A 26,065-nucleotide genomic window follows, 5' to 3' on the forward strand; every position below is an offset into this window, starting at 1 on the left:
CGGACACTCCACACTTCTTCACTAAAATGCCCTTTATCCCAAGTCCTTCTCTACAATACAGATATTCATTTGTTCTAATATCTTCAAGTGCCTATTATAGTCCACACACATTCTAGGCAATCTAAGTTCCATGACTGTAGGTACTGATTTGATTTTATTTCCAGTGTTTAGTGGAGTGTCTGATAGCAGACTTTCATGTATATGTTGAATGAAGGATGATCATCCTTGTTCATCTTTCTTCACTTCTTCAATTATCTCCCTTTTTTTGTAAGTTTTAATTTTAAAATTACCATGTTTCCCCGACAGTAAGACCCAGCCAGACAATCAGCTCTAATGAGTCTTTTGGAGCAAAAATTAATATAAGACCTGGTATTATATTATATTAATTATATTATATTATATTATATTATATTATATTATATTATATTATATTATATAAGACTCGGTCTTATTTTACTATAAAATAAGACCAAGTCTTATATCAATTTTTGCTCCAAAAGGCACATTAGAGCTGACTGTCCAGCTAGGTTTTATTTTCAGGGAAATACAGTAATTCTGTTTTCATTTGTTTCATCCTACAGAATAATGAGCAATAAAATGTCTTCACCACTCACAATTCAGGCTCACTGCTGAATGAATAGATGAATATGAAAAAAAATAGTATTATAGTGTTCCTTTTTGAAACCTCTGCGCATCTGTGTTTGAAATTCTCAAATTTTAAAAATTGGGCTTCAAAACATCATCCAAAGGAAACGTGAAGCTAACAGCGGTTGTACATTTTCCTTTGTTCTCTTTAACATTTCAGGTGAAAAAGAAGAGTACGAACAACTCTTTAAAAGGTTCAGCTGGCACACACAGAAAAACCCTAAAAATCCAATTAAACTGCATAATTATGACTGAATTAATAGAAGATTTATTTTGCTTCTCCAGGAAAAATAATCTAGGGGGGAAAAAAAAACACTGAAATACCAAAAATATCAAAATGTTTTTCTTCTGATCAAATTTAGGGCTTTAAAATTACTATGAAATAGATCTGTTGAGAAACCTCTAAACATGTTTACTGTTTTCTTTCATTCAGAAAATCCAGGTACTCTAGGGATTAAATTAGAATCACAAACCTGGAAAGAACCTTGAGACTTATATGGAATTCATCCTTCTTACTTTTAGCTCATTTATACTTAAGCAGTTTACATACATAAGAACTGTATCCATAACTAAGCATTATCGGGATAGATGAGATGAGACAAGACTTTGGAAAAAAGAATGTAAGTCACTCTAAGGATGTCACTGGAGAAGATTGTTTAGAAGAGTGTCATGGTCTTAGTTCCATTTTAGTATGATTACCCCAAAATGTATGCTTCAAATTAAATGCACATGTTAAATACATATGCTTGATGGAACATGCATGTTGATTATGGCCATGTATTTTGCCTCCTAACAGCTTAGGATGACATGCAAAAATCTTAGTGAGAGAGGATGCTGGTTTAGATCAGATTGTGAATATCTTTTCAGCCTCAAAAAGTGTATGCTACCACGTAGCGTTTTTATAAAAACTGCCTATTATTCTTATTAGAGTGTATGTTCTCCAGAAATAGTGTCATGATTTTATAACTCTTTATATCCTTAATACATAGAATACACAATACGTATTCAATATTCACAGATATCACTGAAAATGCAGATGTTTATCTAGCATACTTAAATAGAATTTCATTACCTCAAATATTTCTAAATGTTAAATTATATTACCACATTTGAACAAATACTTGCACACCAATGTTCACAGCAGCATTATTCACAACAGCAAACAGGTCAAAACAACCCAAATGTCCATTGATGGGTGAATAGATAAACAAAATGTAGTGTATCTAAAAAACAGAGTATTATTCAATCTTAAAAGGAGATTTAAAGTATTTATTGATATACTTGGATTAATAGCTACCATGTTTGTTACTGTTTTTTATTCATTGCCCTTGTTCTTTGTTCCTATTTTTGTATTCCACTCTTTTTCTGTCTTTTGTGGTTTTAATTGAGCATTTTATGATTCCATTTTCTCGCCTCTCTTAACATGTCAATTACACTTCTTTTTTTTTCACTTTTTTAAATCATTGCCCTGGAGTTTTCATTTACAACTAATCCAATTCCACTTTCAAATAACACTATACCAATTTACAGGTAGTGCAAGTAACGTACACTAGAATATTCCTAATTCCTCCCTCCCAATCCTTGTATCATTGCTATCATTCATTTCACTTATTCGCATATATAAGCTATAGTCATTGAATATATTGTTATTATTTTGAACAAATTATGTTATTGGTTAGATTAATTAAGAATAAGAAACATAAAAGTTTTTATTTTACCTTCACTTATTTTTTCTCCTTTCCTTTTATAATGTAGATCTAATTTTCTGGTCTATATAATTTTCGTTCTCTGAAAAACTTCCTTTAACATATGCAAGGCATGTCCACTAGCAACAAATTCTCTGAATTTTTGTTTATCTAAATCTTTATTCTCTTTTACTTTTGAAGGGAGGATACACAATTCTAGATTGTTGACTTTTGGGTCTCAACACTTTATTTCACTGTTCTTGCTTGTGTGGTTTCTGAAGAAAAGTTAGATGTAATTCTTACTTTTTCTCCTCTACAGATAAGGCATTTGTTTTTTCCTCTTTGGCTTCTTTCAAGATTATTATCTGTATGTTTGATTTTCTAGTTTATATATGACATGCCTAGTTGAAATTTTGGGGGCTCGATTCCTGCTTAGGGTTCTCTAAATTCCTGGATCTGTGGTTTGAAATCTGACATTAATTTGGGGGCATTATCAGTCATTATTGCTTCAAACATCTCTTCTGTTCCTTTTCTTCTCCTTCTGGTATTCCCATTATGCGTATATTATACTTCTGTCATTGTCCCACAGTCCTTGGGTATGTTTTTCCTGTTTTTTCTCAGTCTTTTTTCTCTCTTCATTTTTAGAAGTTTCTCTTGATACTCGTACATCTTCAAGCTCAGAAAGATTCCTTCCTCAGCTGTGTCCAGGCTACTAAAAAGCCTATAAAAGGCATTCTCGTTTCTGTTACAGTGTTTTTGATCGCTAGCATTTTCTTAACTTTTTTTCTTAGAATTTCTCTCTCTCTAACTTACATTATTCATCTGCTCTTGAATGTTGTCTACTTCTTCCATTGGAGTCCTTGGCATAGTTGTTGTAAATTCCTAGTCTGATCATTCTAATATCCCTACCATGTCTGAGTCTGATTCTGATGCTTACGCTCTCTAAACTGTGTTTTTTTGCTTTTTAGGATGCCTTGTAATTTTTTATTGGAAGCCAGATATAATGCACTGGGTAAAAGGAACTATAGCAAATAGGTATTTAGTAATGTGGTAAGGTGTGAGGGGAGGAGAAGCTTCTATAGGCCTATGATTAGGTATCAATCTTTCAGTGAGCCTGTGCTCCCAGGCTGTGACCTTAACTAGTTCTTCTGGGTCTCCCACCCCCCACCATTAGGAGAAACAAGATGGCTAGAAGGGGCTGGACTTGGATATTTCTTTTCTTCAGATGGATAGGAGAGCAGGCTAGAATAAGGTACTTCCCTTCCTCCAGGTCAGTCTCTGATAACACCCTAATAGGTTAAGGTTCTGGTAAAATACTTTCTCCTCATGGTAGACCTTGTTAAGAAAAACAGAATGCTTGGCATATTTCAAAGTGGTTATCCCCCGCCCCGCCCCCCTTGCAGGAAGCACTAGGAGATTTTTCTTTGATACTGTGAAGACATGGCAGAGCTCCTGGAGGTAAAACCACAAAAATGTAGAGGTCCCCTATAGTTCGGTCCCCTGCAGACTTGTCCACATAGAGCCTCCAGCAATTCACTAATTACACTTCAGGTTTTCCTACCCAGTATTGGTTCCCTTGGAGGTTTCTGCTAGGATAAGTTGTCATTTTCTGTATTTGCCTGTCTCTCCAATTCAAAAGGCAACAGTTTGGCCTGTGACCTCACTTCTCTGACAGATCTAAGAATAGTTGAGATTTTTCAGTTTGTTCAGTTTTTTACTTATTGTTAGAACGGAGAAATAACTTCTAAAAGCTGCTTAAGTGCTGAACTGAAAACAAAACAAAATTTTCATTTCCAATCTTTACCTCCACATTTACTAATTGATAAAGTGATATATAACACTCTTCTGATATTAAGGAGAGAAAAAAATGAAGATCTGAATTTGTCTCAATGGCACATAAATTACCTAAAATATGGTTAACCATAGTGTTTACCCTACATATAAAATATCAAATGCAAATCATTAAACAATACACTCATCCTTTCTTTCTGAAGCAATGAAAACGTGTGAACAACCAAGTATTATAGGATTCATTTAGATCCCACATCATTATTACAAGCTAAAATATTTCCTAAATAAACACCTAAATATTAAACTTCCATTAAGGGCTATGAAAGAAAACTATCAGTAAGTACTACAATTCACTACTAGTTACCCTTACTGCTCAGTTAATTTGCAGAAAAATAAAGTCTGTTCCATAATTCCTAAAATAGCATTATAATCCATCCTAAACAAATTTAAGTTTTAAAATTCTTGTTCTGGAAGAAAAACAAATCAGTAGAAAGCAAAAATTTGATTTGACATTTGGATGCCAATTCCCAACATTTGCTATAATCGTGGAATTGACCTTTATCAAACTTAATTCCCTTAGGAAATCTTTATCTACTGTAGAGAGTGCTGTATGTTCTTCCTATAGCAAGAAATACAGTTAATTTTCCATATCACACTGTAAAACAGCTCATTACTTTTTATATTACTGACTTAAATTTTATTCAACTGAGTTTTAACATACTTAACCAAAAGCATGCTGGTTAAATAAGATGAATGTATCTAATTCACCTTAAGGAATTCGAGAGCATTTTGCAAAACAAGCCTCCAAACATAGCAAGAACATGAGAATGGCCAAACCCAAGGCCACATATTAGCATTAATTCATTTTACACATATGTAAATTTTATTTTATTATTATTTCCACATCTGTGATGCATTAGGTACAACAGACATTTCTGAGCCCTTTATACAGTAAACAGATGGCGAACCATTACAAAATTAGAGCCTAGGGTAACATCCTAAGGAATTATTAATAATCTTGCTCTTCAGTCAGAGGACAACTACAGACTTGGATAAATAACTTGCACTCTTAATTTGCAAAATATAAAATATATTTGAGACCCCACATTCCTGAAACCCCAAAACAAAGTCAATATCTAAGCAAAACTGAGACTTAGTACTTGACATAGTTTCTAGCTAAAATAATAACCAACAAAATGGATCCAATTATGTCACTTGACAATAGATTAAAAAAATGAAAACATTAAAAGCAAAAAACAAAATTAAAACTTAAGTCATCGCAGGTAGTTACATATGTAAAAATATTCAGATGAGAATACTTATGTAAAAGAGACAAGACAGCCTAGCAGACAGATCACAGAATATAGTCCTGCTTCAAAAAGTGTCATATGATTTTTAGAAAGTCAGATGAAATAATGTAGTCTCAGTGGACTCTTTTGAGGAACAGTGATAAAGCATCAATAAGTAATACAGTGTTTTCTGTACCTAAAGAAGGGTTCCCTAACTTTTAAAAAGAGAAAAATTTGATTTATTAACAAAGTTATTTCAATATTAATTGTGAAAAATGGCTTACCTTCCTTCCTCTAGAACATGAGAAGCTGACGAAACCACATGGTATTTCCAAAGAAAGATATGATTGCTTGAATCTGGGTCACTGAAATTATCAACTGTGCAAAATAAGACAAAAGAAAGAGATAACATTAATTATCTACAATTATACATTTTCTTTGTTGCTAACATGAAACATAACTCACACAAAAGCTCATAGGCCATTCAAATGAGAGATGTCTCTAGGTCTGAACTCTTCAGGGACAGCTCTGTTAAAACAAAGACTGGACAAATAGTTAACTCTATTTATTCTATTTAAATAATTCTTGATCACTAAATGTCAATAGTTTTTTCTTAATTAAAAAATATTTTATATATTTACCATTATCACCTTACTTTTAATTTTTTTCCTTAAAAAACAAAATGAAACTTCAGCCAATACAAAAAGCCCCCATGGTAAAAAAAAAAAAAAAAAGAGTTGGGGAGAGGAGGGGGGAACAGACAGGAATATCCAAACAGATTCAAGGACAAAAATCATGTTCCACACCGGATCATATTTACAGTTTCTCATCTAGAATTCAACTAACATCCAACTGCAGCAATCAGCCAAGCTTAGCAAATTAAAATAACAGTAATTTTGACAGATTACCTTCTATAAATATTCAAATATGGACGTTTGTGTGCATGCAAGGGTCTGTATATGCCAATCAAAATGCTTTGCTTAGGATTCTAAAATTGAGCTTTTTCTCCCCACCCTTCTTTTCTGTAGGAATCCCCTGAATTGTTAACTTTCACTTTAACTCTTGCACCTCAGCTGACAAAGAGACCAACATCATGGTAGAAAACACATTTTATTCTCTGTTCACAGCTTAAATTATTATCCATGGCGTAAATTAAAAATGTAAGGATAACATTCATATAAAGCACCAACAGACAAAAATGAAGTACCAGCTGAAAATCTAGGTCTGTAAAGACAACAGTAAGTGTCTGGTAGGAGTGGAATGGAGAGGGCAGAAAGAGGATCTTGAAGGATGGCAACTGAATAAAAGATTAACTTTTTATTCATGTAATCAGGGATGCCTTGGTAAAGTAAAATCCAAATGCAAAGAATAATCAACTTCATAAATTTGAGCTGTATTCAAAGTTCCATTAAGACGGACTACCATATATTTGGCACAAGGCAAGACCCTGTACTTTGACAAGTTTAAGTATATGAAAGAGTCAAAAGTGGGGAAATACAATTAGTTGATCTTTGAACATGGGTTTAAATTGCGTGAGTTTACTTATTTATATACAGTTTATTCAATAAATACTGTAAACGTATTTTCTCTTCTTCATGATTTACTTAACATTTCCTTTACTCTAGCTTACTTTATTGTAAGAATACAATACATAATTCATATATAACATACAAAATATGTGTTAATCACCTGTTTATGTTTCTACTCAACAGTAGGTTATTAGTAGTTAAGTTTTGGGGAATAAAAAGTTAAGCACAGATTTTCAACTGCATCAAAATTATGGAGGAAAAGTCAACCTACTGAGAGGTATATGCCCTTCTGTTTCCACCTGGAAATAAACAGCTATTAATACCTCTACTAAGATTGCTCAAACTATTTCTAGAAAGTTGGCAGGCTTGCAAGTAAGTTATTTTATGATCACTCACCATTCAACCCCCGGGACCCAAGTCCAACAGAGGAGCCAAGCCAGACCAGTGGTTCTCAAAGCAGGGAGGGAGAGTAAAAGTCTCATCTAGGGACAAGCATCTGCAGCCTCCCTGAGAACTTGTTAAAAATGCAGGATCTCAGGCCCTGTCCAGGGACCTATTGAATCAGAATCTGCATTTTAACAAGACCCCCAAATAATTCATACACACATTAAAATTTGAGAGAAAAGGTGTAATATGTTCAAAGACTGGTTCCCACTGCAGTCTACTGCTGGGCCAATAAGTAACCAATTTTCAACCTCTGGTTTACAACATTATTATTCCCACCACAATTTTTTTCTTTATTTTTAAAATAAAGAATCTTGAAAAACAGAAACCCCTTGCAACTCAAAGGAATGAGTATCTCATAATTAAACCTCAGGTTCCAAAAAGGGCTGTGACAAAGTTATCTTAGAGCAAGTGGTACTGTCTCGTGCCCTCAAATCATATTAACTAAACAAGTTAATTTTAAAATAATAAATCCTTTCATTCCAAATCCTAGACACTAAGAGTATGTGGGGTCCCAGTGGCTACAAAAGAGACCCAGAGACCAAAAGCCTATGCCATCGTGTAACCAGAAGAGGAGAAGGCCATATGTGCTGGTTATTCAGCTATCATCTCTCAGCTCCAAATCCACCCTTTAATACTCAGCTTGGTAATGCGGAAAATAGAACTCTGGGAACCATTTTTCTCTTTTGCCAGCTACCTTCCTCCTACTACGAATAAGGGCACTAGAAGGAGAAATTGTTTTTCCCAGTCAGCATTGACCCAGCAGAGGCCCTCCACCCCAGCAAGAGCAAATGGTGACACCCACCAGTTTTTTCTGGCAGTCTCAGAAGTACCCCTCAGAAGTACCAGCAGTACTTCCTCTCCAAAGGTGGAGTAGAGCCCAAACTCTACTTCAAGCTCTTTCTTCCCCCAGCCCTATAGATGGTTGCTGCTTTCTGCAATTATTGTCTCTGTGTTACTCCAGTGTCCCCCTTTTGCTCGTTCAGCCCTCCAACACCAATATAACCCATTCTCTATATTAAATTTTCTTGGCAGAAATATCTAGTGTGGACTGTTTCCCTGTCCAGATTCTAACTGACACATCATGACGAGGTGGAATAAACTTCAGCATGATCTTGATCACTTGGGAAAACTATTTTCCTAAAACATGAAAGTCCATTGGAAAATATTTACTGTCTCTGCCCCCAATAGGTGCAAGATGAGAAATGGATGCAAGAAGTACAGCTGAGAAAGAAGGAACTGGAAACGCAACCTAAGGGAGTAATACATTGAAACAACTATCATGGTAGAAAACACATTTTAGCCCCCCAAAATAAAGAAAAGGCCAATAAAAAGTCTGAAACAAATACAAGTCCCCCGCCCCCTTAAATAACAAAAAAATCACAGAGTATAAGAAGTGGAAGGAACTTTGTTTTTCTGCCTCTGCCATGGTTCACTTTTGTTAAAGTAGTTTTACACTGAGTTTGAGTTAGTATACTTTCAGGAAACTGTTGAAAAATTAGGTAGAACCCAAAGATTACAAAAATGATGACAGTACTAGGAAATAGAATCCATGAAGAAAGGTTCAAGGAGTCAAACTTTTTAGCTCAGTCTAGTGAAAAGATAATGTCAAGCCACTATATTAGCTGGCTCCCATTTTGAGAGTTCTGACCCAAAATGCTTCATCGTCCCTATAGATGTTTAAAATGATAGAAGATAAAGTAAATGAAGACATAAAATGGAGCTTCTTAACTTACTGACTAAAGTAGTAGTTCTTAATACTGTTCACACATGAGAATGATCTAGGCTGTTTTTTATAAAAATGATGATGTCGCCCAGGACATTAATGCCAGAGATCTGATTTAACTGGTCTGACGTAGAGCCTAGGCATATTATTAAAAAAACAAAATCAAAAAATACCCCAACGTTTATAGTGTACTGACAGAGGGATTGAAAATCGCTTAATGGAACATTCCATCACTTTACTACTAGGTATGGTCGAAGGACTAGCCACATCCAGGTTACCTGGGGAGCTTGCTAGAAGGCAGCATCTCAGGCCTATTCCAAAACCTCTGAGTAAGAATCTACATGGCAACAAGATCCCCAAGTAATCTGTATGCACATTAAAGTTGGAAAAATATCATTCTATTACAGTTTAATAAAGGTTGTGAGTGAGAGAGAGTCTAAACTCTAGCCTAAAAATTACTTTCTAAATTTAATTTTTCTGAAGTTTCAATTATTATTTCTACTTTTAGAGTCTATTAAACTGAGAATACTATTTTAGTGAGTGAAAAATAACTAATATTTAATAATAACTATTATTTATTTAGGATATAGTATTTGTAGGCATTGTTCTCTACAAAATGATTTAATCCTCAACACATGTCTGTAACGTAGATAATTTTATACTCCCTATTTTACAGAGAAGGAAACTGAGGCAAGGATTATATTAAAAAAATAACTTGCTCTAGGTCACACAACTATTAAGTGGCAAAGCTGAGAATTAAACCCACATAATCTTGTTTAAGAGTTTATACTCTTAACCACAAAATTATACTATGTTTACCAATACCATCCCAAAACATTCTGAAATCATTCAGGAGGAAAGTATAATTATTGGTAATAAAAATGCTATACAAGTAAAGGAAAATATCAGTGTGTTTTTCTCAGGTTACAAAAAAACATCAACAGAGTTATAAAAGTGATATAATTACATCGATACTGTTATGGATCTGTGGCCCACACTTAGAAAAGAACCTGATAGAGAAGATAGTAACTCAGGAGGTTACTTATAATGCCTACATTTTCATCTTGGGTAAAGTGATAAACATACCAATAGTGCACCTGAGACTATCCTATGGACGAAAAAATTTTAGTAATAACCACTGTTATCTGCACATGGGAAATAACTGAAACCCCATGATACAGTCTGCTTAATGACTCCCTAATTCACGCCCCCAACTGCTCCAACTACCACCACCACCCCTCAGAAAGGTAAAGCACACATGGTTATGAATATATTTCACGATGAAACAGTCATGACATAAATTTAGTCTGATTTTTCTCCTCTTCCGTACCCCACTGCTTCTAACTTCCAAAAGGTCCAATCTGCTTCTGTCATTATAGAGCAAAAATTCTAGGCCCAGTAAGACCCAATGTCACTTTTGAAAATGTTGAAGACAAGTTTTAAAGGAGCGGTTAGACAGAGGCTGTCACTAAAAGGCTTACTAGAATGTTTTAATAATTCATGTGAATTCTAAATAGCACAATAGAATAACCAAAGTTCTGAGAGATAAATATTATTGTACTGGCGAATGAGTTTAAAATATGCAAAATTATATCCTATGAGTATTTAAAGCAGAGAAACAATTTCTACGATGTTTTAGCTTCATTCAGTCCAAGCTTGCTCCTAAATAAAGTGTACAATACCCTTTTCATTAACCATGACAAAGCCCCAATGACCTAGTTTCTGAGAATGAACAAAACTACAGGTATTAAAAATAGAGTTCCTAAACCCATAAGTTATTAAACTGGATGCTGGAGACTGAAAGATTTGGGGGCTGAAAATACCAAAGCAAAGATTCACTGAAATGTAGTCTTCTGAACACCTAAGTTTAACATTATGACTTGAAGCAATTCATCGGTCCCCTTGGATGAGGTTTTACCTGAAGAATCTAAGAAAGCTGAGGTCCACATGGAGCACTGGGGGGGATGCAACTTGATTTTCCAAAGAGTGGAGGAAGACTTTCCAGGAAGCCAACACAGATAAGACCCAAAAGAAGAGTGTTCTTAGGAGGCAAGGCAACTGCCAAAAACACAGAAGCTGAGCATTCCTGATATGACTCTTTCATTAACTAATATGACTAACAAAATGACCCATAACAAAACTCCTTGTAAATTTCCATCAGATTTTAATTATTCATATTAGTTATGTAAATTATTTGTGTTTTTTCTTCTACTTAGCACCAGAAAACCACTCTCTGCGCCTGTCCGCCTAGCTTCGTAATAGTTTCTTCTCAATCTGCCTTCCTTTCTTACCCTATTCAAAAAGACTATATTAATACTAAAATAAAATATGATGTATTTCTGAAAAAATAAAAGTATACCTCAAATAAATGATATTTACTAAATAGCAGCTGAATAAATACCACTACCCCTACTACCTTCAATACATAGAAAATTCATATTACATATATCCTGTGCAAAAATTTAAATGGAAAAAAATTACCACCCCTTATACCAATTAAACAGAAAGCTTATGATATAGAGAAAAATAACTTTGAAAATCACTAGAATTATTTCTTAATCATCAGGAAGAATTAAAAAGATGATTCTCAAACTTCTAGCAAAATTACAGAATCTGGGGTCCATGACCAGAGATTCTGATTCATAAAGTCTCAGTTCCTGAGGATGAACCCAAAACTCTACATTTTAACAAGCTTCCTAAGTGATTACCATGAAGACTATCCTTTACACTTTATATATATATACTTTTTATAATATATACTTCCCTTCAAAGCACTGTCACCTTTCCAATAAATCCTTTCAGTCTGATCCGAATGAGAAGTCCTATCTCTCATCTTAACAGCCTCAACTTCTGATTAAACTACACATCCTTGAAACTAACACAGAAAAAAAATAATAGCAACCGGTTACTGAACATATATTTCAATGGGCTGTGGACTTTACATAATCTATAATATACATAAGAATTAAATGATATACTACATGTAAAGTACATAACACAGTGTCGGACTAAAATAAATAAATACTCAATGGAAGAAGTATCTGTTAGTTGAAAACTAATGTCCACACAAAAACCTGCACCTGGGTGTTTATTCGTAATTGCCAGAACTTGGAAGTAACCAAAATGTCCTTCAGTAGGTGAATGAGTAAGTAAATTGTGATACATCCAGACAGTGGAATAGTATTCAGTGCTAAAAAGGAATGAGCTATCAGGCCATGAAAAGACATGGAAGAACCTTAAAGTCAAAGCAGCCAATCTGAGAAGGCTACATACTTACAATGATTCCAACTACAAGACATTCCAGAAAAGGCAAAACTCTGGAAAAAACCAAAAGATCAGGAGTTGTCCAGGGCTGGGAGGTGGGGCGTAGAGGGGAGGATGAATAGGCACAGAGGAGGATTTTTAGAACAGTGAAAATACTCGCTATTATAATGATGGATACACGTCATTATACATTTGTCCAAACCCACAGAATGTACAAGACACAGAGTGAACCTTAAAGTAAACAGTGGACTTTGGGTGATTACATTGTGTCAACAATCATAACAAATGTACCACTCTGATGGGGAATGATGATAATGAAGGAGGCAGGGGTTACATGGGAATTCTCTGTACCTTCCTCTCAATTTTGCTGTGAGCATAAAACTGCTCTAAAAAAACTATAAATCTTTATTAAAGAAAACAAGCAATAAGATGCAATTATTCCTAATAACAGAGATATTATTATCTGTGGGTCCTATTGACCCTAAGAAGAGGTTGCTATTATTTCCAAGTTGCGGGTGAGAAAACTAAGGTTTAGTAACTTGCCCAGGGAGAGTTAAGCAGCAGAGAGAAACAGGATTCAAGATCACCATGTAACTCCAAAACCTGAACTCTTGACTCTAAACTAGGCTAACTTCCTGAAGCAGAGGGCAACGACAGCAGATAGAAACCATTCCACAGTCATAACCACCCTTTTTACAAGAACTTTCCTGAGTCATCTGCAGGTCAATCACATCTTAGGCACACTCTCACAAATGTTCTATATGAGTAAGAATTAAAGAAATACAGGCATAGGACACTATGAGGTCTGACAATTAAGTTCGCGAACTTGTTACAACGATGTTGCTAACCTTTTTTGACATCAGAGGGATTATTCATTATGTTATTTGTACTAACTGGACAAACAAGTTCACCAAGTTTACTATTTGGAAGTGCTGAAAAGGCTGCATGAAAAAGTTAGATGACCTGAACTTTTCACCAACAATTCATGGCTCTTGCATCATGACAATGCACAAGCTCACAGGGAGTTTTTACCCAGTAAACAAATAACTGTATTGGAACACCCTCCCTACTCACCTGATCTGGCCCCCAATGACTTCTTTCTTTTCCTACAGATAAAGGAAATATTGAAAGGAAGACATTTTGATGACATTCAGGACATCAAGCGTAATACAACGACAGCTCTGATGGCCATTCCAGAAAAAGAGTTCCAAAATTGCTTTGAAGGGTGGACTAGGCGCTGGCGTCGGTGCATAGCTTCCCAAGGGGAGTACTTCGAAGGTGACCATAGTGATACTCAGCACTGAGTTATGTAGCACTTTTTCTGGGATGAGTTTGCGAACTTAATTATCAGACCTCGTATGATGGGTAGTTAAGGACCAGTAATTATAATAACCAAAATTAAGTATGGGTTAATGAAAGAACTCCTTTGTATTAAGGAATGTTCTAATAAATATAATACTTAATATTTAAAGAGTATTTATTTTCACAGTACTCTAGCATTAAAAATTAATAATAACTCCATGACATGGGTGAACACGACTATTAACCTTCCAGCACAAAATATGAACAAACAGGTTAATGGAATCTAGTGTAAAGTCATTCAGTGTTAGCTGTTTAACTCAAAGACATTACAAACTCAGTTTTGCGACTCTCCACATCTAAGGACTGTGATCCTTAGTTAAGAGTCTAAGAAGCCACAGGGGTGTCAAACCAAAACAACTAAGAGACTTCCATATTTATCCACATAAAATATGAACATAATAAATATGAAATCCAAAGTTCTCTAACATGACGTTTTGTATCCAAATTCTGTAAAATCTGACTACGTTTTGAATGACTAAGTTTTACGTATAAGTCATTTATTTTTAAAAACACTTTGTAACTTTTCTCGAAACATCTTTTTAACCTCACCTGAAGTTCCTCCCAAGTGGCTATTGTTTTCTTCCAAGTATATTTCTAGCTTGCCTATTCTCACCACCCATCTCCAAAATGGTAAGCACTGGTCTCCACAAACCTCCTTTACCCCCATTTAAAACAAAACTACATTCACAACAAATAAAACACAATTGATCCTGGCAAAAAGATCATATTCATATACTGATAACATCAGCATATCACTAAAACTACAAACTCAGAAAATGAAAATTACTGATGATAAATGTGTACTTTATGCCGTTAAAGTGTACACAGCAGAACTTTTAGTTTAACCTGGTACCTCTCAACAAGTTAATACAAGTCCTACAGCTGTTATTTATTAATAGTTTTATAAATCTTACAATTTTACAGATAACTCTATAAAAAGATTTTTAACCAAATGCATTAAAATTAGACTCTTTGTAATATAATACAAACAACAGAAAAATATAACACAGCCAGGAAGAACACATTTGTTCACCCTCTCCATAAAGGAAATAAAATCTTCACTACCTGCCCCACACAAACCAGAGAGGCTGATGCACTGGAGTGCTGCTGCCCCAGAAACCCAGCACTACAGGAGGAAACCAAAGTGAGAACATGAAAACACTTCCTTCCGCTGGAGATCTGTTTGTTAAACACGTAAAAGAAGGTCTCTCCATTACCTAAATTGTTACAAAGAATACATATTATACTTTTATAGTTAAGAAAGATTTATTATTTTTTATGTGGTAAGTTTATTAGCTGGGTTTTGTTTTGTTTTGGGTTTTGTTTTGTTTTTTTGAGGTAAAAGCAGATTTTCGAAATTCTTACCCAAGGAATGTAACCTTAAATATATTAAATCCCACAAAAAGTAAATCAGTGACATGAAATGTTCCAGACAGAGACACAGAATCCCTGAACCAACAAACACCATGTTTCAAAAGTAACTGTGTGCTTCTCCAGAGCTCTGTCTACAGAAAAAGCACCATCCCTCCAGCTAAATAACATCCAAACAGCAGCACCACAAACAGCAGGAAGCCTAAACATTGGGTAAATCTCTCCCCACCGCTTCTCACCAAGTATAAAATATGTTCTCCTCCTGAAGATTCTCTGCACACAACTGAATGATGATGCCCTTCAGCCCCAGACTGCCCTTCACTGCTGTACTGAGGGAGAGAGAACAAGCCATCCATTGTAATTCAATCAGAAATTGTTAATGAACATAGCAACAGCATCGATCTTCTATTTTTTAAATTATAAAATTCTGTATTCCTGATCTTTTCATTCACCTTCTTGTTCAGGAAACTGTCTTACATACATATTTGAACTAATGTACTGTCACACATTCTGTTTAAAGGCAAAGTACCATGGGTAAAACTGATCGGCTGTCCAGACTTCTCAGCTTATGGGATCTGGCTTCCTGTCACATTAATTTCTGAAAGTCAGAAATGTCATCTCCAAAAAATGTTAAGGGGGTTGTAAAAAATAATCACTCTATTCAAAATTATAGTTGTAGAAATGGAATAAGAAAATGCTATTTAACATTGTTGGTACGTCAGTATAAGTCAGCAGGAAAAAAATACTGTGATAAGCTTGTCTCTTTGATACAAAGAAGACACTCTATGTTATGTTTCCCATCATTTCTACTAGATGCTTTTCTGCTGCTTTTCATCCTTTTCCATATTTCACATTTCATATCAGAGGATTGGTACAGTTTTTAAAACTTCATGAACAGGGGCAAATCCAGTATCCACGGATTTCTTCTCAAAAGGTAGGCTAACCCATCAGATAGCTTGGCAGTTTCATTCTCATGAATACTCTAGCCATGAAAAACCTCAATAGCACACAGACAAATCCAGTGAATGGAAGAAGAAATCTACTGAGTTTTGGAATGTGCGGTGCATTGGATCGTTCTAGGATTATGAAACCTAAACCTCCCATTGTAAATAGGAAGCTGGATGCAAGTCCTTCCATAATATATTGACCATGTACTCTGTAGGCCAAGAAAGCTACTGGTCTCTATTTGTTGCCCACATTCATCAGTGATAGAGCCAACAACACTTGGAGGTTCAACAATGACATCATAAATTATTCCTCCAGTGATGAGGAAGGAAGACACCACCACCAGAGCATACACCGTCATGACCAAGGGCATGTTCACCCAGGGCAGCTTCTTCAGCTTCAGGTTGGGGCATTCAAGCACCAAGAATGGAACTTGGTACAAAGTCTCCATGTTGGTGGTGGCAAGGGCAGTTCTCGGACTGGAGCCCCACAAGCCATCGGAAAACACTCAATCTTTTATTTTCTAATGGTATAGACGTGTACTATCCAGCAGGGTAGTCAGTAGCCAAAAGTGGTCATTGAGCATGTGAAATACAGCTAGTTTGAACTGAGAAATGGTGTAACTATAAAATACACACCGCTTTCAAAGACTTATTAGAAATAAAAGAATGTAGAGTATTTCATTGATATTTTTATATTATTTAGTTGTTGAAATAATATTTTTATATATATTAGGTTAAATAAAATATATTATTAAAACTAATTTCAAAAAAAAAACTAATTTCACCTGTTCTTTGTACCTTATTTAATGTGGCAGAAAATATATAACTACATATACTCGTATTATATTTCCATTGGACAGTGCCAGGCTATATACTAGTGAGCATAAGCTCTTACTATGCATATATCAAACGTTCATGCTTATAGCATCATAAAATCCAGTCATTACAATAGTCTAATCAAATCTCCCTTTCCCCCAATTTGCAAAGTAAATTATATTCAGTTTCTCTCCTTTCTGATACCTTCATTCAATCCTAAACTGTCAAATATATTCTATAATACTTCACATCTCCCACCTCCGCCACCCCACACAAGTTACTGGCCTTACATATTCATCTTATATCTCTAATGGCTATCACACTCAGAGAAAGGAAAGCAGAGAATTTTTCCCAAAGGGGCCTCCAGGCTATCACGAAGAAGCAATATGTGGTAGTGGTAAAGATTTGGTCTCTAGAATTAAATAACCTTAGCAGGAAACCTGCCTCCCAAAGTGCAAAGCACTATAGCTCAGTTCCCCAAGTCTGTAACAAAGGTAAATACTATTAAGTTGTCATTTAATATTAATGTTTTATTTAAATAATATTTATATTAAAATATCAATACTATAGGTTGTTGTGAGCTAACAGAAGAAAAGCATTTAGAACAGCATCTGGGACTTCGGTGCTAATAAGCATTAGCTGTTATTATTGTCATTATTTCCTTTCAGATCCTGCTTCCTGAGCCTATCATTCTCCTCTTTGTATTCCTGGATGCTCTATCAACAAGTTCTTTCCTCAGTCAAGCCTGTAGCATATTCAATAAAACATAAAGAAAATAGAAAACAGATGGAGGGGAGGGTCATTTGGGGCTGACAAAAACAAAAAACTCCAAACACAAGGGCCCATAAGAAAGTTTACTGTATCACACAATAGAAAGATTCCTGACTATGAGAAATAGTCAAGCTAATTCTAGGATCCTGTAAAAGGTATCTTCAAGGGGATTGGAGTAAATATTCTTAAAGTCACCCTTTAATTCTCTATGCCATTGTCAAGGCAGCTAACTCAGATCTTAAAATCTGGGACCTATCCCATTGACAATATTCATCAAGTCTAAAAATTGTACATTCTTTGTGGCATTTGACTCAGCTACTGACTCGTTACTATACACCTAAAAAGTCAACAAGCTCCTATGTACAGCTATTGGAAAGCCCAAGACTTTCACTACACGGCAACCCAAGTTAAAAGTCTGTCTCTATTCACACCTGAAACTAATATAGTATTTTATGCCCACTACACTTTAATAAAAATAATAATAATAAGCCCTTTTGGGAGAAAAAAAATCTGTCCATTCTTACCTAAAAACTCAAAAAGCAGAAAACACATATGAAAAGGTCAAAATGCTCACTTTGTGACTTCTGGCATCTCATGGACTTAGATTCAGGTGGGTAGGTTTAATTTAAGCCAAAATCTAGGTCAGCTGAACCTCTCATTATCCCTTTCATATTGTCATATTATTATAGATATTTGCACTACATATTTTGTTTCCTTCTTCTCCAAACTGGACAGAAAGTATCCTAAAGTCAAGGACTATATATTCCTGAATACAAAAGTCTACAACCCTCATTCTGACATACTGGATACTCAAATATTTGTCATACTGGATTGAATCCATAGTTATAAAAAATAAATTATTTACCTTTGTGAAGTTTTCAGTTTTTAAAACACTTTCATGTGATTTCATTTGATTGTCCCAAAAATCCTATAGTCATATGAGAGGCATTTTTTTGTGAGGTAATTGAAGCTCAGAAGTCTTAGTAACTAATTCAAAATTATTCACTTTTGTGTGTCTTAATGGGCACACTTTGAGTCCTAGAAACCACGCTGGCCATAGCTGCCAATGCCAGAACACTGTACTGCTCCATATCACACTAGAGGCTTTCTCAGAATCAGTGAGGAAGGGAGAAGATGCACGACAGTGACAAGTTCTGATGATGAGATAAATGTATGGCTGTCCTTAAATAAAATTAAATTGCTTGTCACATTTCATTTTTTCCTATCTTATTAAAATCTCAAAGTTTTATTTTCTTTCCAAAAGGTTTCTTTCTGTTAAGTTTCTTCCTTTATTTTCACATAATTAGTTACACCTTCATCATCAAAATTATACTCCATCAGAAATTTTACCTATCTTCCCTCAGACCTACGGGCCAATCTATGTTTTAAAAGTTATGAAATTTTGTTAACATAGTTTCCTTATTCTGTCTTAATGAACGTGTTTTACCACTCATTTGAATTAACCAGTATTCTCTGAAAAGGCTTTTGTTTGATTTTACCCTCTCTAAAAATAACCTACTATATAAGTCCACTTTCTGCTGATAGTCCCACTAAACTCATGAGAAAAGAACCAGCACTTTCTCTATAAGTGCATATAATGATCAATCAATCAACATTACCTGACATCCAAGATTATAAAGCAAAGTTAACTTGCTACCTATTGTCTGTCACTCCTAAGTTCATATTTAGAATGTCCTATAAATCTCCTATTTAATCAATGACTTAAAATAATTCACTCAGGGCTGGCCCGGTGGCTCAGGTGGTTAGAGCTCCATGCTCCTAACTCTGAAGGCTGCCGGTTCGATTCCCACATGGGCCAGTGGGCTCTCAACCACAAGGTTGCCAATTCAATTCCTCGAGTCCCGCAAGGGATGGTGGGCTCTGCCCCCTGCAACTAAGATTGAACAGGGCACCTTGAGCTGAGCTGAGCTGCCGCTGAGCTCCCGGATCACTCACTTGGTTGGAGCACGGGCTCTCAACCACAAGGTTGCCAGTTCGACTCCGACAAGGGATGGTGGGCTGCGCCCCCTGCAACTAACAATGGCAACTGGACCTGGAGCTGAGCTGCACCTTCCACAACTAAGACTGTTAAAGGACAACAACTTAAAGCTAAATGGAACCCTCCACAACTCAGATTGAAGGGATAACAACTTGACTTGGAAAAAAGGCCTGGAAGTACACACTGTTCCCCAATAAAGTCCTGTTCCCCTTCCCCAATAAAATCTTTAAAAAATAATAATAATAATTCACTCAACTTCTCTGAAATGAGTTTCCTTGTATGTAATAATAAGAAAGTTGGTCTAGATCTTCTGAATTTCTTTAAGATCTAAAGAATTCTTGAGTCTGGGGATTTAAATCCAAATTTATTTACCCTCTGAAAGTTGATTTATTACTTTAATGTACATATTTGCACCTTTTCTACCCACTGTAACTTGAAGGTAAGAACCATACATCCTTGTACCCGTATCACTTTGAACACGGTGCTGTGCCCACACAGGCTGGTTTCGTTTGCTTTCCTACCTGACAGTGTTAAATTGTTAAATTGCAGAGACTCTCGATTTCTTTTTGTGTGACTGAACAGCAAATCACTACAATTCTGAACCAAATTCTGAGAAGATAACACCATAAAATTCTGGTTAGAATCCAAGTTATGTTATGATAGCCCCTGACTGATATCCAGCATAACTAGCATCTGCAAAAGAGATGGTCATTAATTGGGAAGGGAGATTGGCCCCAAACCTGGCTCTTAGCGACAATCATCCATAACCTTTATATCCAATCCCTGACTGATGAACTGAAAACCAAACCTTAGGAGGACATCCATATCCCTGGATCATAAAGCTACAGGAAAGGAGAGTGAAGGAAGCACTAACATGGAATGTATATTTAATTTCTGATTTATTATAATAGAACTTGCTCCAAATATTAAGATTTACCAAATTTGTTTTTAGACAAAGTTAAAGGCAATTTCTTATTAGAGTAAAATTTAACGAAATGTTTTCTTTTTAAAACAGATGTAAAGTTTTGCAGATATTTCCAGTCAACTTGTAATAATGCTAATATGAGCTCAAATTTAGATTGAAAATCTATTATTCCTCTAATTAGTTTTAGCAGATGCCTGGGCCTTGATAAAAATCACTAAACATACATCTATAAAATTCAATGCAGAAACAAGCTGACAAAAATCATTTAACTGTACACATAATAGGAGAACTAAAAGTGATTGGGAACTTTAATAAAGAGTCACATATAATCATCACATCTGCATACAGTTAAAACATATGGCACTCCAGTTTTGGGAATCCTGAGCTTACCAAAACTTTTACAACTAAATTTGGGTTACTTGGGGTGAGGAAAAGAGATGCAAAAGAGGAGTGAGAAGTCTTTTAAAAACCACTATTTTGACTAAATCTGCAGCTGTAATTACAGCTGTTCTGAACCTATTTTTGGAATACAAAAATGGATTTTAAAAAAATAATAACCAAAAGTGGTTTTAATAAACTGAAGAATTTGATAGGAGGGCTTCTTCATAGTTAAAAGCTATTTTTTACTATATAGTTAATTAATATTCTATTGTTTTTGCTCTGCAACTAATAGGTAAGAATTCTTATATAAATGCGAGAAGCATTCTCAACTTTCTTGGGTTTTGGGAGTTCTTAATTTTTTTTAACATTAAAAAAGTACATTAGAAAGAACACTGCATTTTTTTCCTCTGGTATTTTTGCAGAAGCTCGCATTTTACGTTTCTTCACCCTTACCTTGCCATCTATTTTATGTAACTATGAGACAAGTCTGTGACCCCAATTATATATATGTCTGATACCAATAAACAAGACATAGAATCCTTTTGATATCATTCCAAATATAGTCCCAAATAATGTATTTACTATAAAAAAATGTACATCATGCACCAACACAAATGAAGGTATACACATTTTTAAGACTCACTTTTGTGTTATTTTATATCACATTTTGTGTCATGATAGGCATCTCAGTTAATTCCCTGAATAATTATTCATTAAAAGGGACAATAACTTAAAAATCACAGATCTGATTCTGGTCCAAAATAGCAGCTTACAAGCTCCTGAACTCACTTCCTCTCACAGACACACTGAATTACAGCTAAACATGAAACAAGTCCCTCTGAAAGAAATCCAGAAACTGGCTGAGCGACAACTACACCTGGGGTGAACAAGAAAAACACCTACATCAAACAGGAAGGAAAAGCTAAAACACACTCTCGCCATAAACCCCACGCCCAGCACAGCAACACAGATCTGAGAGGGAATTCACAACTACTAGCTTCTCCCTAAACAGAAGGGTTTGGACCCAACATCTAGTGCCCCAACTTTTAAAACTTCCATCCAAGAAATGTGCCCTCTAAAACACCTAGCTCTAAAAGCCTATGGGACTTGCATCTAAGAGACCCACAAGACTATAGCAAACAAAGAAGAACTGCTATGCCTATACCCCCAGGGCTCAGCTCAGAGGTAACAGACAGAAATGTCTATCCCCCAGTGTTTCTCTGAAAGAGGCTACTGCCAGCCAGGGGATGCACCCCTTGATTGCCGCCTGGTTCTGGTAGCAAGTGAGGCTTGCTTTTGCAGATCCCACAAGACCACAGCAATCAAAGAAACAGTTCTTAAGTGGCTAACCCCCAGGGCTCAGTGCAGAAGGACCATACAGAAACACCCAGATCCCAGCCTTTCCCTGAAAAACATCTACAGCAGAATACATTCTCCTCAAGCACATGTGGAACAGTATCCAGAATAGATCATATAACAAACAGGTCACAAAACAAATCTTATAAAATTTAAGAAAGCTGAAATCATATCAAGCATCCTTTCTCACCACAATGGTATGAAATTAGAAGTTAATTAAGAGAATACAGGAAAATTCACAAATATGTGGAGAGTCAAGAACATGCTTCTGAACAATCAATAAGTCAAGGAAGAAATCAAAATAAAAATTAAAAAATGTATTTACACAAATGAAAAACAAAAGAAAATGTACCAAAACTTAGGATGTGTGAAAGTAGTTCTAAAAGGGAAGTTTGTAGCAATCAATGCCCACATTAAGAAAAAGGAGCTCAAATAAATAATCTAACTTTATACCTCAATGAAAAAAAAAAAAAAAAAAAAACACAGCCCAAAGTTAGTAGAACAAAACAACAACAACAAAAAGCCCAAAGATCAGAGCGGAAATAAACAAAATACAAAATAAAAAGACAATAGAAAAACTAAATGAAGCTAAAAGTTGATTTTTTGAAAAGATAAGCAAATCACGCAATCTCTTTTATCTAGACCCCCCTAAAAAAAGAGGACTCAAATAAAATTACAAATGAAAGAGAAGATACTACACAACTGATACCACACAAATACAAAGTAATCTAAGAGACTACTATGAACAATTATACACGAAAAATTGAACAACCTAGAAGAAATGGACATGGACAAATTCCTAAAAAAAACAATGCAACCTAACAAGACTAAATCACGAAGAAATAAAAAATTCAAAAGATTGATTACTCCTAATAAAGCGATTAAATAAGCAATCAAAACCTCCCAACAAAGAAAAGTCTAGGACCAGACGGCTTCACCAGTGGATTCTACCAAACATTTAAAGAACTGATACCAATCCTTCTCAAACTCTTCCAAAAAATGGAAGAGGCTGGAACATTTCCAAATTCATTTTATGAGTCCAGCATTACCCTGTTACCAAAACCAAATAAGGACACTAAAAGAAAACTAAAGACCAATATCCCCGACAAACATAGATGCAAAAATCCTCAACAAAATATTAGCAAACATTATTCAACAATACATTAAAAAGGTCACACACCATGATCAAATGGGATTTATTCTAGGGATGCAGGGATGGTTCAACATATGTAAATCAATGTGATACACCACATACAAAATAAAGGATAAAAATCATATGATCATCTCAACAGATGCAGAAACCATTTGACGAAATTCAACATACATTCATGATAAAAGAAAAACTCTCAACAGAGTGGGTTTAAAGGGAATGTACCTCAACATAATAAAAGCCATATATGACAAGCCACAGCTAACACCATACTAAACAGGCAAAAGCTGAAAGCTTTTCCTCTAACATCAGGAATAAGAAGACAAGGATGCCCATTCTCGCCATTTTTATTCAACACAGCACTGGAAGTCCTAGCCAGGGCAATTAGGCAAGAAAAAAGAAATGAAAGGCATCAAAATAAGAAGGAAAAAAAAGTAAAACTATTACTATTTGCAGACGACATAGTATATGTAGAAAATCCTAAAGACTCCACAAAAATAAACTGTTAGAACTAATCAACAAAATCACTAAAGTCACATAGTACAAAATCATTACACAAAAATCAGTTGTGTTTATATACACTAAAAACAAAATATGGAAAAAGAGAAATCTACACTTTCATGTTCATTGCAGCATTGTTCACAATAGCCAAGATATGGAAACAATCTAAGTGTCCATCAACAGATGAATGGACAAAGAAGATGTGATGAGAGAGAGAATGAAACATTATATAGACATAAGAAAAGATGAAAATCCTGCCATTTGCAACAACATGGATGGACCTTGAGGGCATTATACTAAGTGAAATAAGCCAGACAGAAAGACAAATACTACATGGTATTACTCACATGTAGAATCTAAAAAAAAAAATTAAAAAATTAAAAAGTCAAACCCATAGAAACAGAAAGTAGAAAAGTGGTGGTCAGGGACTGGGTGGTGGGGGACACAGGAAAAGGTTGGTTAAAGGGAGCAAACTTTCTCAGCTTCACATGAATAAAATCTGAGTATCAAATGAGAAACACGTACTATAGTTGATAACACTATATTACGTATTTAAGATTTGCTTAGAGCAGGGGTGTCCAAACTGCGGCCCACGGGCCAACTGCGGCCCGCAATCCATTTTATATTGGCCTGCAGCAAATTCCAAAAATATATTTAGTTTACTTAAATAAACCAGGTGACGCAATACGTACTTCACCTCGAGCGAGTGGCCTGGCTGTTTGTGTATTTTATCGCATATGGCCCTTGGTGGAAAACGTTGAAAAAAGTTTGGACACCCCTGGCTTAGAGAGAACTTAAATGCTCTCACACACACAAAAAAAGATAAATAGGTAAGGTGATGAATATGTTAATTATCTAGATGGTAGGAGTCCTTTCACAATGTATACATATATCAAGTCACCATGATGTACACTTTAAGTATCTCACAATTTTACTTGTAAATTAACCTCAATAAAGCTGGAAAAAAGGTGAAAAAAATCAATTATCAAAGGAACTTTTAAAATAACTGATTTGTTCATTTTTTAAAATGTCCTAAAACAGCAGAGATTTTACATTGCATGTTTTTATTTCTATCTGTGGGTAGCAGGGATTGCTACAAAAACGTCAAGAATACATAAAGATACTACTTTCTTGAAAAAGACATGAAAAAGAATAAATAAGCCTTTCATAGTTCCCAAGATTTAAAGATATTGAGACTAAAAAGATACTGCCCAGAAAATTAAAGAAAGCTAGGGTAGTAACATTTGCTTCATATTACCAAATGCTACAAGTGGAGGTGAACGAGGTTTAAGGAGCAAAGTAATACACTCATATTACAAAGAATAGGTTCTCGCCAGTGACTTAGTCTTTAGTTGTAGGTAAATCTGTTCTCTGACTTCTGAATATCAGAAAGAGAAAGCCGTATTACTGAAATTGTTGTGATATTTTGCGGAACAAAAAAACATAACTTTCTCATAGTTTAGAGAAAATTACTTAATAATACATGACAATACTAAAATATTGATTACATCTGACCCATTTACCCTGAGAGCCTCACAGTAAATCAAATATATTTTCCGTAGCTATAAGTATATACAGTAGAAATAGCAGATATACTATTTTTCATGTATCTTTTTTCCATTCAAGCTTATTTGAAAAGTACAAGGCCTATGGTGAGCTTGATTAGAAAAGAAAAAAAACCCACCTCTTTTTCTATATTCTGAAAAGTTGGGAAGAAATGGCCCAATAATCCTAAACATGGTGGTCAAATATTCATATTTTCCTAATGTCTGCATAGACCAATGTTTTCCATGTACACTAACTAATTGTATTTAAATTAAAAGCTAAGCAAGCATTACAAGAGGAACACAGGGAGCCACAAAGAAAGAGGGAAACTAGCAGATAATAAGAGGAGTTACATATTCAGAGAGGACAAGGATCATTTAATTTCAAAGCATGGCTTCTATTTACAAAAGACTGGATCCACTAGTAGACAAAAAGTACCTCATAAAGGAAAAGAAATCACATGAACCACAGACAGCAATTCACCAAACTCAAGAATAAAGAGTGTTAAGCATCATCTGCTATAAACCAGTAATGCATTAAAAAGATAAAAGGGAACAGCTAAGCTCGG

At 35.1% G+C, this 26,065-nt stretch overlaps 1 protein-coding gene and 1 pseudogene across 4 annotated transcripts in view; both read right to left on the bottom strand.

Moving 5' to 3' along the window:
- The window catches only part of FUT8 (fucosyltransferase 8), a 211,179-nt gene that overhangs the window by 147,848 nt on the left and 37,266 nt on the right, over positions 1 to 26,065 (bottom strand). For 3 of the 4 annotated variants that reach the window (XM_019733553.2, XM_074327355.1, XM_019733552.2), the window contains exon 3: positions 5,695 to 5,788. The gene's annotated coding sequence lies outside the window, so the exon portion shown is untranslated. Of the gene's footprint in view, positions 1 to 5,694; positions 5,789 to 15,345; positions 15,431 to 26,065 lie in introns of all 4 variants that reach the window. The other variant, XM_074327353.1, reaches the window with a different exon arrangement.
- Positions 16,046 to 17,281, bottom strand: LOC109448342 (oligosaccharyltransferase complex subunit OSTC; annotated as a pseudogene).

This window comes from Rhinolophus sinicus, linkage group LG03 (genome assembly GCF_036562045.2).
Source record: "Rhinolophus sinicus isolate RSC01 linkage group LG03, ASM3656204v1, whole genome shotgun sequence".
NCBI classification, from domain to species: Eukaryota; Metazoa; Chordata; class Mammalia; order Chiroptera; family Rhinolophidae; genus Rhinolophus; species Rhinolophus sinicus.